The sequence below is a fragment of the Erythrolamprus reginae genome, chromosome 10 (assembly GCF_031021105.1).
Source record: "Erythrolamprus reginae isolate rEryReg1 chromosome 10, rEryReg1.hap1, whole genome shotgun sequence".
Classification (NCBI taxonomy): domain Eukaryota; kingdom Metazoa; phylum Chordata; class Lepidosauria; order Squamata; family Dipsadidae; genus Erythrolamprus; species Erythrolamprus reginae.
Genome location: NC_091959.1, coordinates 37,370,772 through 37,384,284, shown reverse-complemented (window position 1 = coordinate 37,384,284; position 13,513 = coordinate 37,370,772).

Here is a 13,513-nt window from a genome sequence, read left to right as displayed (position 1 = left end):
TTGTCGTTTGGCAGGACCCAGGGGAAGAGCCTTCTCTGTGGTGGCCCCGACCCTCTGGAACCAGCTCCCCCCAGAGATCAGAATTGCCCCCACCCTTCTCGCCTTTCGTAAGCTCATTAAAACCCACCTCTGTCATCAGGCATGGGGGAATTGAGATATTCCTTTCCCACCAGGCCTATACAATTTATGCATGGTATGTTTGTGGGTATGCTTGGTTTTAATAAGGGTTTTTAGTTATTTTATATATTAGATTTGTTATATGCTGTTTTATTATTGTTGTTAGCCGCCCCGAGTCTACGGAGAGGGGTGGCATACAAATCAAAACAAATCAAATCAAATCAAAACTCCTTACCGGACTCTATAGTATCATCCCCTAACCCCCAACATTTTACCCTTAGACTATCCACGGTTGACCTCTCCAGATTCCTAACAGGTCGGTAAGGGGCGTGCATAAGCGCACTAGAGTGCCTTCCGTCCCCTGTCCTATAGTCTCTCCTATATCTCGTATTTCTTCTCTACTATATCCTCTATAACCTTCATTGTGTATTATTGTGTATTGGACAAAATAAATAAATAAATAAAAATAAAAATAAATAAGATTGGGGGCAACCATCCTCTGGATGATTGAAAATCTTCATAGACATTTAACTGCATCGCTTAGCAGTGGAAATTGTGGTCCCAATTGTTGTAAGCCAAGGATTATCTGTCGTAGTCCCTTCTCAACTCGATGGAGTTGATGTAATAGCAAGTCTGGCTTTCCAATTCGGCTGCCTCCTGCTTTCCCACATCTTCATCTGGCACGTTTCATGCCACAAGAACCGATTATGGGTGGAAGGGTATTTGTCTGCCATGTAAAACCAGCCAGCTGCCTTTGTTCCTGGTAATCACATTGTCTTTGTTCCTGATAATCACTTCTATGGGCTGTTCTTGTGCTCTCGTTCCCTGTGTTGATTTAATTACACTTTCTTTCCTTTTTTTGGTCTTCTGCAAGAAAAGAAAATCTCTTGTACCATTTTGGCTTTGTCAGTGCTGCAAAGAATGATGCATTTTTTTGACTCTTACAAGGGGAGGAGGAGAAGGAGATGGAGGAGAAGGAGATGGGGGAGGAGAAGGAAAAGGAAGACAAGTAGGAGAAGGAGGAGGAGGAAGAGGAGGAGCAGGAGAAGGAGGAGGAAAGAAGAAGAGGAGGAGAGGGAAGAAGAGGAGGAAGAGGGGAAGGAAGAGGAGGAGAAGGAAGAGGAGGAGGAGGAAAAAGAGAGGTAAGAAGAGGAGGAAGAGGAGAAGGAAGAGGAGGAGAAGAAGGAAGAGGAGGAGAAGGAAGAGGAGAAGGAGAAGGAAGAGAAGGAAGAGCAGGAAGAGGAGGGGAGGAGGAAGAGAGGGAAGAATAGGAGGAAGAGGAGAAGGAAGAAGAGGAGGGGGAAGAGGAGGAGGAGAAGGAAGAAAAAGAGGAGGAGGAGGAGAAGGAAGAGGAGGAAGAAGAGGAGGAAGAGGAGAAGGAGAGGGAAGAAGAGGAAGGAGATGAGGAGAAAGAGGAGAAGGAAGAGGAGGAGGAGGAGAGGGAAGACGAGGAAGAGGAGAGGGAAGAGGAGGAGAAGGAGGAGAAGGAGGAGAAGAAGGACAAGAAATAATACAGAGGTTGTGTTTCCTATTTTTGCAGATCTTTGTATATGGACATTGATTGAAGAGGTCAGCTATGAAGCACCTGAAAACACCTGGAAACAATGTCAGGAACAAGAACCCCGTCTTGAGAAACACATTCTTCTGAACAGCATTTTTTTAGTGAGAAGTGAGAAAGAACTCCAGACAGATGTTGAATAATGGACACTTATGGGACATTTTCTCCCAGTCTGCTATTTATTCAATTTCTGTCTCTCCTCTTTGCTTAGAAACTACTGCCAATGGGCATTGAAAGGGGAAAAAAAAGTCCTTCCACATTCCAAAACAGGAAATCAATGCTATGCGTTTGGAGATGTTGGACAAACTATAAGCAGGTAGATTTGTCATCTTCCCAGTCCCACGCAAGACGTTTGGACAGGAAAACTAAGACGTATAAGTAAAAAGTAAAGGGCATATATTTATTGTTCTGGATTGGTTTTGTCATCCATAAAATCATCTCCCTGGTAATTGGAGACTTTGCTCTGATGTATTTTTCTAGAGGGGCATGCATAAGCGCACCATTCAATTTTGGTTGCCACAATGCATAAAGGATGTGAAGGCAACAAAATGATTAGGGGACTGGAGGCTAAAATATATGAAGAACAATTGCAGGAACTGGGCAAATAAATAAATAAATAAATACATAGATGGATAGATCTATCTATCTATCTATCTATCTATCTATCTATCTATCTATCTATCTATCTATCTGTGTATATGTTTTCATATTTTCATGGGTATAGGTATGTAGGACTTGGCATATTCAGGTCTTTCCCCGTGTAAGATTGATAGAATCTTGGCGACGTTTCAACGAGGTCCACTCGTCATCTTCAGGCTGGTGCTTCTGCCTTATTGAATAAGGAGTATATTTTCCTCATTCAAAATACATACTATTACCTATTATCCCATAATTCCCTATTCTTATTCATATTTATATACACGACATACATTATATTACAGTCATTTAAGTTTAAGATTACATCTCTCACATTTCCCCTTTCTACACATATTTCATTCTTATTTAAATTTATACATTCATTTTGCTTTTCTTCTCGAGCCAATCGTACCATCTATCCCAAATTTTGTAATACCCTGTTTCCTCTCTCTCTCTCTCTCTTTCTTATTTCCATGGTTAGTGTACTAATTTCAGCACATTCACCTTTTCCACAACTGTTGCATTTGAGGGGGTCTTGTCCTTCTTCAAATTCTGTGCAAAAGTGATTCTTGCTGCCGTTAATTTATTTATTTATTTTATTTATTTATTGGATTTGTATGCCGCCCCTCTCTATGGACTCGGGGCGGTTAACAACAGTGATTAAAACAGTATGTAGCAATCCAATAATAAAACAACTAAAAAACCCTTATTATAAAAACCAGACATACATACAGACATACCATGCATAAACTGTAGAGGCCCAGGGGGAAAGAATATCTCAGTTCCCTCATGCCTGACGACAGAGGTGGGTTTTAAGGAGCTTACGAAAGGCGAGGAGGGTGGGGGCAATTTTGATCTCTGGGGGGAGTTGGTTCCAGAGAGCCGGGGCCGCCACAGAGAAGGCTCTTCCCCTGGGTCCCGCCAAACAACATTGTTTAGTTGACGGGACCTGGAGAAGGCCCACTCTGTGGGACCTAATCGGTCACTGGGATTCATGTGGCAAAAGGCGGTCCCGGAGATAATCTAGTCTGGTGTTTTCGGAGAGGGGCGGCATACAAATCCAAGTAATAAATAAATAAATAAAATCTGTTGAAAAATGTAATAGATTTCCCTTTTTTACTTTTTCTTTCATTATTCCCAAAAGAAATAATTCCGATTTCAATTCCAATTTTGGTCCTGTTATTTCTTCAAGCCAATATTGAATTTTCTTCCAGAATTTTTTGAGCTTTAGGATTCCTTGCACTTTTACTTACGTTCTGTTTCACTCACAGCTTAACGATGAAAGAGGGGTGGAATGGAACACAAGAATGGGGGAATGGCTCCCAAGCATCCATAGATTCCCATGGGACCTCACTTCCATTTCAGATTCCAGGTTCCTTTCTTTAGAGGTCAGTAAGGGGCGTGCATAAGTGCACCAGTGTGCCTTCCGTCCCCTGTCCAATTGTCTCTCCTTATCTCATTTATCTTTTCTTCCTTTCAAATTTGTTCACCTATACTTTTATATCTTATCTTCTATTCTTTTCTTTACTTATATTATTACATATCTTTCTCTTCAATGTGTATTATGTATTGGACTAAATAAATAAAATAAGTAAATAAACAAACAAACAAATAAATAAATAAAATAATAATAATTAAAAATATTTATCTAATAATAATTTATTAGATTTGTATGCCACCCCTCTCCGAAGACTCGTGGCGGCTCACAACACAATAGCAATACAATATAGATACAAATCTAATGTTAAAAAATTGAAAAAAAACTAATTTAAAAATACATTTCATGCAGCAGGAGGCGGTCTCGGAGATATTCCGGTCCGATGCCATGTAGGGCTTTATAGGTCATAACCAACACTTTGAATTGTGACCGGAAACTGATCAGCAGCCACTCAAAGTTTCTTTTTCTGGCTCAGATGCTGACCAACCATTTGCTAAGGAGCATTGCAAATTTTTATGGCAGCATTATGATTGGGCTGTGCTGTGCCACGAGGCACCTAGCTTTTTTAACCCAATGATAGTAACCGGGACCGCCTTCTGCCACACGAATCCCAGCGACCGGTTAGGTCCCACAGAGTTGGCCTTCTCCGGGTCCCGTCGACGAAACAATGTCATCTGGTGGTACCCAGGGGAAGAGCCTTCTCTGTGGCGGTCCCGACCTTCTGGAATCAATTCCCCCCTGAAACTTAGGACTGCCCCCACTCTCCTTGCCTTTTGCAAACTCCTCAAAACTCATCTTTGTCTTCAGGCATGGAGTAATTAATTCCCCTGGGCTGCTTCCGCTTTACGCATGGTCTGTATGAGATGTATGATTGTTTTTATATTAAGGGTTTAAAATTATTTTAGTATTGGATTTGTATTGTTTTTGTTGTGAGCCGCTCTGAGTCCTCGGAGAGGGGTGGCCTACAAATCTAATAAATAAATAAATAAAATAAATAAACCACCCCTATTTCACGAAGGTCCTCTGGACATCACCAAATATGTGCGCATAATTAATCTTGCAGCTGAAAAATAATAGCTGTAGGGCACTGTCCAAATTCCATGTTGAAATGATTTGGACAGAGAAGAAAATTGGTGGTCTAAGAATCTAATTATTCTGTAGGATTCTCCATGCATAAGCTGCAGCTAGTTTTCCAAGCATGACTGGAAACCTACAAACATCTTTAGTGGAGAACGTGGATTCCCTAAGAGAGGCTGTAATTATTTTATTGTAACGTCCAGAACAAGGCAAAAAAAGAGGAATCTTTTCTTCCCCTCCACAAAAAATTAATCTTCGTTACATTAGCATGATGCTAACATTGATATTTCAATCCCTGCTGGGCCATTTCTGTCATTTCAATAATGAACTTTTCATTAAAACATCTTGCGGAGGTGATAATTCTCTGTTCAGCTATCTATCCAGTGAGCACCTCAATGGGAATTGAGTTGGTGAGGATGTTACAGGGACTTACGAGATATGACTTTCAATGGTGAAAAAGGTAAGGTTCTACATTTAGGCAAGAAAAACAAAATGCACAGGCACAGTATATGTGGCACATTGCTCAACAGTACTAACTGTGAGAGGGATCACATTAGAGAAACATCTTTCGGCTGTGGCGAGGGGGGCGTTTGCCCAGGTTCGCCTGGTGCACCAGTTGTGGCCCTATTTGGACCGGGAGTCACTGCTCACAGTCACTCATGCCCTCATCACCTCGAGGTTCGACTACTGTAATGCTCTCTACATGGGGCTACCTTTGAAGAATGTTCGGAAACTTCAGGTCGTGCAGAATGCAGCTGCGAGAGCAATCATGGGCTTTCCCAAATATGCCCATGTTACACCAGCACTCCGCATTCTGCATTGGTTGCCGATCAGTTTCCGGTCACAATTCAAAGTGTTGGTTATGACCTATAAAGCCCTTCATGGCACCGGGCCAGATTATCTCAGGGACCGCCTTCTGCTGCACGAATCCCAATGACCAGTTAGGTCCCACAGAGTGGGTCTTCTCCGGGTCCCGTCAACTAAACAATGTCGCTTGGCGGGACCCAGGAGAAGAGCCTTCTCTGTGGCGGCCCCGGCCCTCTGGAACCAACTCCCCCCAGAGATTAGAATTGCCCCCACCCTCCTTGCCTTTTGTAAGCTTCTTAAAACCCACCTCTGCCGCCAGGCATGGGGGAACTGAGATACTCTTTCCCCCTACGCCTTTACAATTTTGTATGCATAGTATGTCTGTCTGTATGTTTGGTTTTATAATAAGGGTTTTTAACTGTTTTAATATTGGATTGTTATATGCTGTTTTTATTACTGTTGTTAGCCGCCCCGAGTCTACAGAGAGGGGCAGCATACAAATGCAATAAATAAATGAATGAATGAATGAATAAATAAATCTTGAAGTCCTAGTGGACAACCAACCATCAGTGTGCAGCAGCTGCCAAAAAAGCCAACACAGTTTTAATACCACTTTATAAGGCCTTGGTAGGACTACCCTTGGAATACTGCACTCAATTTTGGTCACCACAATGCAAAAAGGACACGAAGAGCAACAAAAATGATTAGGGGACTAGAGGCTAAAACAAATGAAGAATGGTTGCAGGAAATGGGTATGCCTAGTTTAATGAAAAAGAGGACTAAGGGAGACATGATAGCTGTGTGCCAATATCTCAGGGGCTGCCACAAAGAAGAGGGTGCCAAACTATTCTCCAAAGCACCTGAGGGTGGAACAAGAAGCAACGGGTGGAAACTAATCAAGGAGAGAAGCAACTTAGAACTAAGGAGAAATTTCCTGACAGTTAGAACAATTAATCAAGGAAACGGCTTGCCTCCAGAAGTTGTGAATGCTCCAACACTGGAAGTTTTAAAGAATATGTTGGATAACCATTTGTCTGAAGTGGTGTAGGGTTTCCTGCCTAAGCAGGAGGTTGGACTAGAAGACCTCCAAGGTCCCTTCCAACTCTGTTATTCTGTTCTGTTCTGTTCTACTAAACCCTACCATACCCTGTTGTTGCTGTTATTTATTTATATTTTATTTTATTTTATTTTATTTTTTATTTTATTTTATTTTTTATTTTATTTATTTATTTATTTATTTATTTTATATTTTATTTTATTTTATTTTATTTTATTTTATTTTATTGATTTGATTTGATTTGATTTGATTTGATTTGATTTGATTTGATTTGATTTGATTTGATTTGATTTGATTTGATTTGATTTGATTTTATTTTATTTTATTTTATTTTATTTTATTTTATTTTATTTTATTTTATTTTATTTTATTTTATTTTATTTTATTTTATTTTATTTTATTTTATTTTATTTTATTTTATTTTATTTTATTTTATTTTATTTTATTTTATTTTATTTTATTTTATTTTATTTTATTTTATTTTATTTTATTTTATTTTATTTTATTTTATTTTATTTTATTTTATTTGTATGCTGCCCCTCTCCGTAGACTCGGGGCGGCTCACAACAACAATAAAACAATATGTAGCAAATCTAATAATTTTTAAAAACCACTAAAAAAAACCCTTATTAAAAAAACAAAAACATACACACAAACATACCATGCATAAATTGTACAGGCCCGGGGGAGATGTCTCAATTTCCCCATGCCTGACGGCAGAAGTGGGTTTTAAGAAGTTTACAAAAGGCAAGGAGGGTGGGGGAAATTCTAATCTCCGGGGGGAGCTGGTTCCAGAGGGTCGGGGCCGCCACAGAGAATGCTGTTCCCCTGGGTCCCGCCAGACAACATTGTTTAGTTGACGGGACCCGGAGAAGGCCAACTCTGTGAGACCTAACCGTTATGACTTATGACTTTGACTTATGACCACGACTGAGAACAGGTTGAAGTTCCCACCAGCACATGCCTTATGCTGGGTTGACATGTTCCCATCTCTGCTTTAGATCATATAGGGGCACAATTTAATCTTAGTTTGCTTGCAGCTAAGATTGAATGAGGATTCTCTTTGTGCCACCTAAAATCTCTTGATCTGCCCTGATTAGCATTCAAGGGAAGCGTCTGAGAAATTCAACTATGATGACAACGTGGACTCAGAAGGACACCTGGGAGAAATGCCAGAAGTTCTGGCAGCCCACCATTTCTACTGCCTCTCCCTCCACAGAAGGTGATGATAGTCCATCTTGATATGACATACAGGAAGCTAATGGTCATTTGGCCACCTGGCTAATGGTCTGCTTTACAAAAAAGGATTTCTTAGCAGCTGATAAACAAGCTCTCTTACCTGCATGAATTATCACATCCCCTGCCCCAAGAGCAATCTTGGACTGTCACACTCAAAAATGGTGTCCTATAATTTCATCCCAAACTTAATGAACCATCTGCTCAATATCATTCCGTTTTGAGGACAATCCGTAATATATCTGGAATCTTAAACTCTAGATATTGTAGAACATGAGATATTCAACCCATAAAAGCAAGTAGGATGCTTGGCTGCATAGCTAGAGGCATAACAAGCAGGAAGAGGGAGATTGTGATCCCTCTATATAGAGCGCTGGTGAGACCCCATTTGGAATACTGTGTTCAGTTCTGGAGACCTCACCTACAAAAAAGATATTGACAAAATTGAACGGGTCCAAAGACCGGCTACAAGAACGGTGGAAGGTCTTAAGCATAAAACTGATAAGGAAAGACTTCATGAACTCAATCTGTAAAGTCTGGAGGACAGAAGAAAAAGTGGGGGACATGATCGAAACATTTAAATATGTTGTGTTCATTTTCCTATTAAAAACACTTCCCTCCTGAACCTTATTTAACCCTTTAACATATTGTAAAAAGGGTTAAATAAGGTTCAGCACGGAAGTGTTTTTAATAGGAAAATGAACACAAGAACAAGGGGGCACAATCTGAAGTTAGCTGGGGGAAAGATCAGAAGCAACGTGAGAAAATATTATTTTACTGAAAGAGTAGTAGATGCTTGGAACAAACTTCCAGCAGACGTGGTAGATAAATCCACAGTCACTGAATTTAAACATGCCTGGGATAAACAGATCCATCCTAAGATAAAATATAGGAAATAGCACAAGGGCAGACTAGATGAATCATGAGGTCTTTTTCTGCCGTCAATCTTCTATGTTTCTATAAGGCAACACGTCCAGAAGAAGGAGAGAAAAGTACCCCACCCACCCACCCACCCACCCCAAAATAATTAATCTTCGTTATATTGGCAGGACACTTATATTTCAGTCCCAGCTGGGCCATTTCTGTCATTTAAATAATAAAAGCTTTCATTAAGTATAGGTTTTGTATAAGTTTTCCCTATATGCTACAGATTTGGTCAATTTATCGTTTTTGTGCCAGATTATATCCCATTTATTTAGATTTACATTATATACAAGCTATAAATATTTCTCTTTACTATGAAGTAAAGGGAAGTGTTTGATGGAAAGACATAATTCTTTTCCTTTTATATATATATTTCTCTTCTCTTTTGTTCTGTAAATGTATTTATATTGTCATTTGCATGTGTTTCTTTTTTCTTTTCTTTTTTGTTGTTGGTATGTGTGTTTATTTTATTTTTTATTTTTAAACTTCAATAAAAATATTTTTTAAAAAAATATAAAAGCATTCATTAAAACATCTTGAGGATCTCATTCATCCAGTGAACACAGCAATGGGAATTGAGTTAGTAGGACATTAGAAGAAGTCCTCGATATATGACCAGAATTCACTTTGTTAAACAAGGCAGTTGCTAAGAGAATTGTGTGGGATTTCATTAATTCTTTACAATGATTGTTAAGACACCACCAGATCATCAGTTGATGATGTTACCTAGTTGGATAAGGAAACATCTGCAAGAAACACACCACACTTAGAAAGCACCAAGGACCCCCCTCTCTTCCTCTTCCTCCTCCTCCTCCCCCTCCTTCTCCTCCTTTCCACAAATCTGCCTCCTTTTCGGACAGATGATGTAACCTAGTTGGGTAATGAAATGTCTTCAAGAAACCAAGCTCAGAGAGCATCAAGAAGCCCACAGTCTTCTTCCTCCTCCTCCTTTCCAAAAACCTGTCTCTCTACTGTTGTGGTTGGCTCTGGCCCAGCTTCTGCCCCAAGGAATGTGGAGGTGGATGCAGGGGAAACATCAACATGTCATAGGCCTGTTTTATTGCCGACAGAGTCAGATAGTGCAGTTTCCTCAGACGAAGAAGAAGGTGGGGGAGACTTGGAGGAGGGGGACTTGGCACACAGCCCCGGAAGCCAATCTCCATTATCTTCAGTCGATTCAGATGAGGAAGTGTTAGACCCACGCATGCGCAGAATTATGCATCGAAGAGACCAACTGAAGAAATATTACAGGAGATAAGAGAGGCCGCCTGTGTTTGGGTCGGGCTCCAGTAATTAAAGCTGCTGATATAAATAGCAACGTGCCGGCTTGGCCATTGTGGAAGATTATCTGATCATTGTTTCTTCAGGACTGTGCCTTGCTGTTTCCAGACTTTGTTTGTTGATTTTTCATGACTTTGAAACCAAAGCAGAGCAAAGTGTGGGGGTCTCACTTCGTGTAAGAAGGAGGGCTGTGACGTTCCTTCACAGCTGCTAGCTAAGTACTTAAGGACTGATTAAGGGGATTGTACAGATTACCAGGTTGTTTTGGGACGAGTGCTCTTTGCAATACAAAAAGGGTGCTTTGTTTCTTTTCAATTTTTATGATAAAGAACATTGTTTTTGAACTTTCCAGTGTGTGTGTCCCTTGAATTTTCAGGAGACTCATACCATAGAGCCCAGCAGAACATCTACTAGACCTAATAATGTTACCTAACTGAGTAATGAAACATCTTCAGGAAACCCATCAAATTCAGAGAGCATCAAAAAGCCCATATTCTTCCTCCTCCTCCTCCTCCTCCCACCTCCTCTTCTCTGCAAATCTATCCCCCTTCTAGTCCTAGTGACAATCATTAAGTGTTGCACCACATGATTCTTGATAAATTTTTCTTTTATGTACACTGAGAGCATATGCACCAAGACAAATTCCTTGTGTGTCCAATCACACTTAGCCAATAAAAAATTATATTCTATTCTTCTAGTCCTAATGACGTTACCTAATTACACAATGAAACCTCTGCAGGAAAATCACCAAGCTCGTGGACCCAATAGTTCAACCTTGACCTACAAATGGTCTCTATTGGTATTATGTCTCTATTTCTACTATTTTTCTAATGTCAAAATAATCTGAACAAGTAGTCTGTTCTGCCAGTGTGTCCCAACTGCCCGTAATTACAGGGTTATTACTCCAGGAAGACACACACCACACGATAGAAGAAAAACCAAAAGTCTTTATCAACAGAAAAACAGAAACAGCTCCCTTTTTAAATGTCAAAGGGATTTTCTGGTACACACAAGGCACAGGTTAAATGCAATCCAATTTCTCACCCAATAACTGGGAAATTGAGTCCAATTCCAAACTCCAGAAAGTCCACACACAGTCTTGAACAGGGAAACAGCAAAAACCACAATGTTGACGAAACTATGAATCAGATAAACTGCCACAAAGCTAAACCAGCATGCTGCTCTTTTATCTGTAGCACTAATTACAGCAGCCCCACCCAACCACAGGTGGCCTCACTTATCTCCTGTAATAATCCTTCAGTTGTTCTCTCCTATGCATCACTCTACGCATGCATGGATCTGTCATAAGTTCTTGTTCAGAATCCAGGGATGATAAGGATGATTGATCTCCTCCTGGGCTGTCTGCCAAACTCCCCTCTTCCCTGTCACTCACGCTTCCTTTGTCAGAGGAGCCTTCGTCGGAAGATTCTATCGGGAGCAAAACAGACCTGTAGCGTGTGGATGTTTCCCCCACATCCACCTCCACATTCCTTGGGGCAGGAGCTGGGCCAGAGCCAAACACAACATAGTCCATGTCCACTTTGGATTAGAAGAGAGATTCCCTACCCCCTACCCCCCCACTGTTGTTCCAGTCAAGGGAAAAAACCCAACAAGAAATAGAAGCGATCTATTTAACCATTTTATTCCTATATGGGCAAAGTCATCATTTTGCTGTGATTTAATCTATTTTTTAAAAACTCACATCTCATTCAATTAAGCTTTCATATTGTTGACATCTCCATGCTGCTCTGAAGACAGATTGCAAAAAACTGGAAAATTAAGACCCATAAATAAATGCTAGGGTATTCAGGTTTTAGAAAAAGGCTACAGGCAGAGATTTTTTTAAAAGGAAGAAGGGAGGGGAGAGAAAATCCTTGAGCACGTTTTACTGCATTCAGCAACACAATGAATACACACACACACGCAAACCATCCAGGATGATTCACTATTGAAAATAAAAATTTATGGCTTATTCACATTTAATGTACATGCATATATATGCATGTTTGTGTAACCCTGTATATCACAAACGCAAAACGACACACACACAAAAATAAAAATAGAGGATTAAATATAGCTTTCTTTTTTAAAAAAAATAGTACTGAAAGGAAGGATTTTTTTTTAATAAAGTGTCTTCATACTCTAAACCTAATGTGGTGTCTGAAAAGTTTTTAATTTTTTTTAGAATGTTTGAGAGTGCGGTATTTAAATGCATGGAAGGCGACTGGAAATTGAACTATTATAAGTAAGCGCATTTATCCTGATTTTGCAAATTGGCTTAAGCTTCCTAGGTTTATACAACATACTGATTTCTAAGGCCACTAACAGGATAAGCCACGAACTGGTCAACATAAATGGGAACTACCCTACATTTAGCATGTTGTAGGAATGTATCTGCTAAGCCTTCAGTTGTAAACAGGCTGTTAAGTTCGGTTTCATCTAAATCATCGTGAATTTTAACCACAATTAGTTCAATTTAACCTTGATTAGTTCAAGCTGGAATGTGCTAGACCCCTGTTCTGGGGTAGTCAAAAAACCTAGTGTTTCCTACTATGATTAGTACTGGTGACAGTGCCAATATGCTCCTAAATTATGAGGACAGAGGAGAAGGAGTTAATGGGTCATTATGAAACTTCTGAGCATGGTTCACATCTGCAGGTAAATCAGGCCACAAGCTGCCTTGTTTTGTAGGTAGCCTGAAGATGGGATAACTTTTGCATTGTATGAAGATCCAGAAGTCACAGGACCAGAAATTAGGGAGCTATGAACCCGAGATGGAGTCTACCACTCCATCCAATCAAGAAATCAAAGGAAGATAGGAACTTACGGGCCTTGAGATGGAGACTAAAATTCCATCAAATCAAGCAGTCAAAGGAGGACAAGAGGTTATGGGGCTATAAAGTTATTTGAGATGGAGATTATCATTCCATCGAATCAAGATGTTAAAGGAGGACAGAAAGTTATGGGGCTAACAAAGTTATATGAGATGGAGACAACCCTCATCCCATAAAATGAAGGGTTTAGTCTCTCTCTCTCTCCCTTCCACTCTCCCACTCTTCCTCCCTCCCTCCCTCTCTCTCCCTTACCTTTTATGTCCAGGACAACAAGGACCAATTATCGTAGGACAAATTAGATAGATAACCAAGTTTGGTCAATTTCTACAATGATTTCATAATATATCTTCAGGACACCAGGTAAGATTTTTCTAGCTTCATTTGGTCAAGCTTGGATTTGAATTAGTATAAAAAGCCTATGATATTCCACACAGCAATGAACTCTCTCTCTCTCTCCTTTTTTTTCTCTCTCTCTCTCACACACAAACTCTTTCTCTCACACACTTTTTCTCTCACTTTCCCTCTTTCTCTTTCTCTCTCTTTCTCTC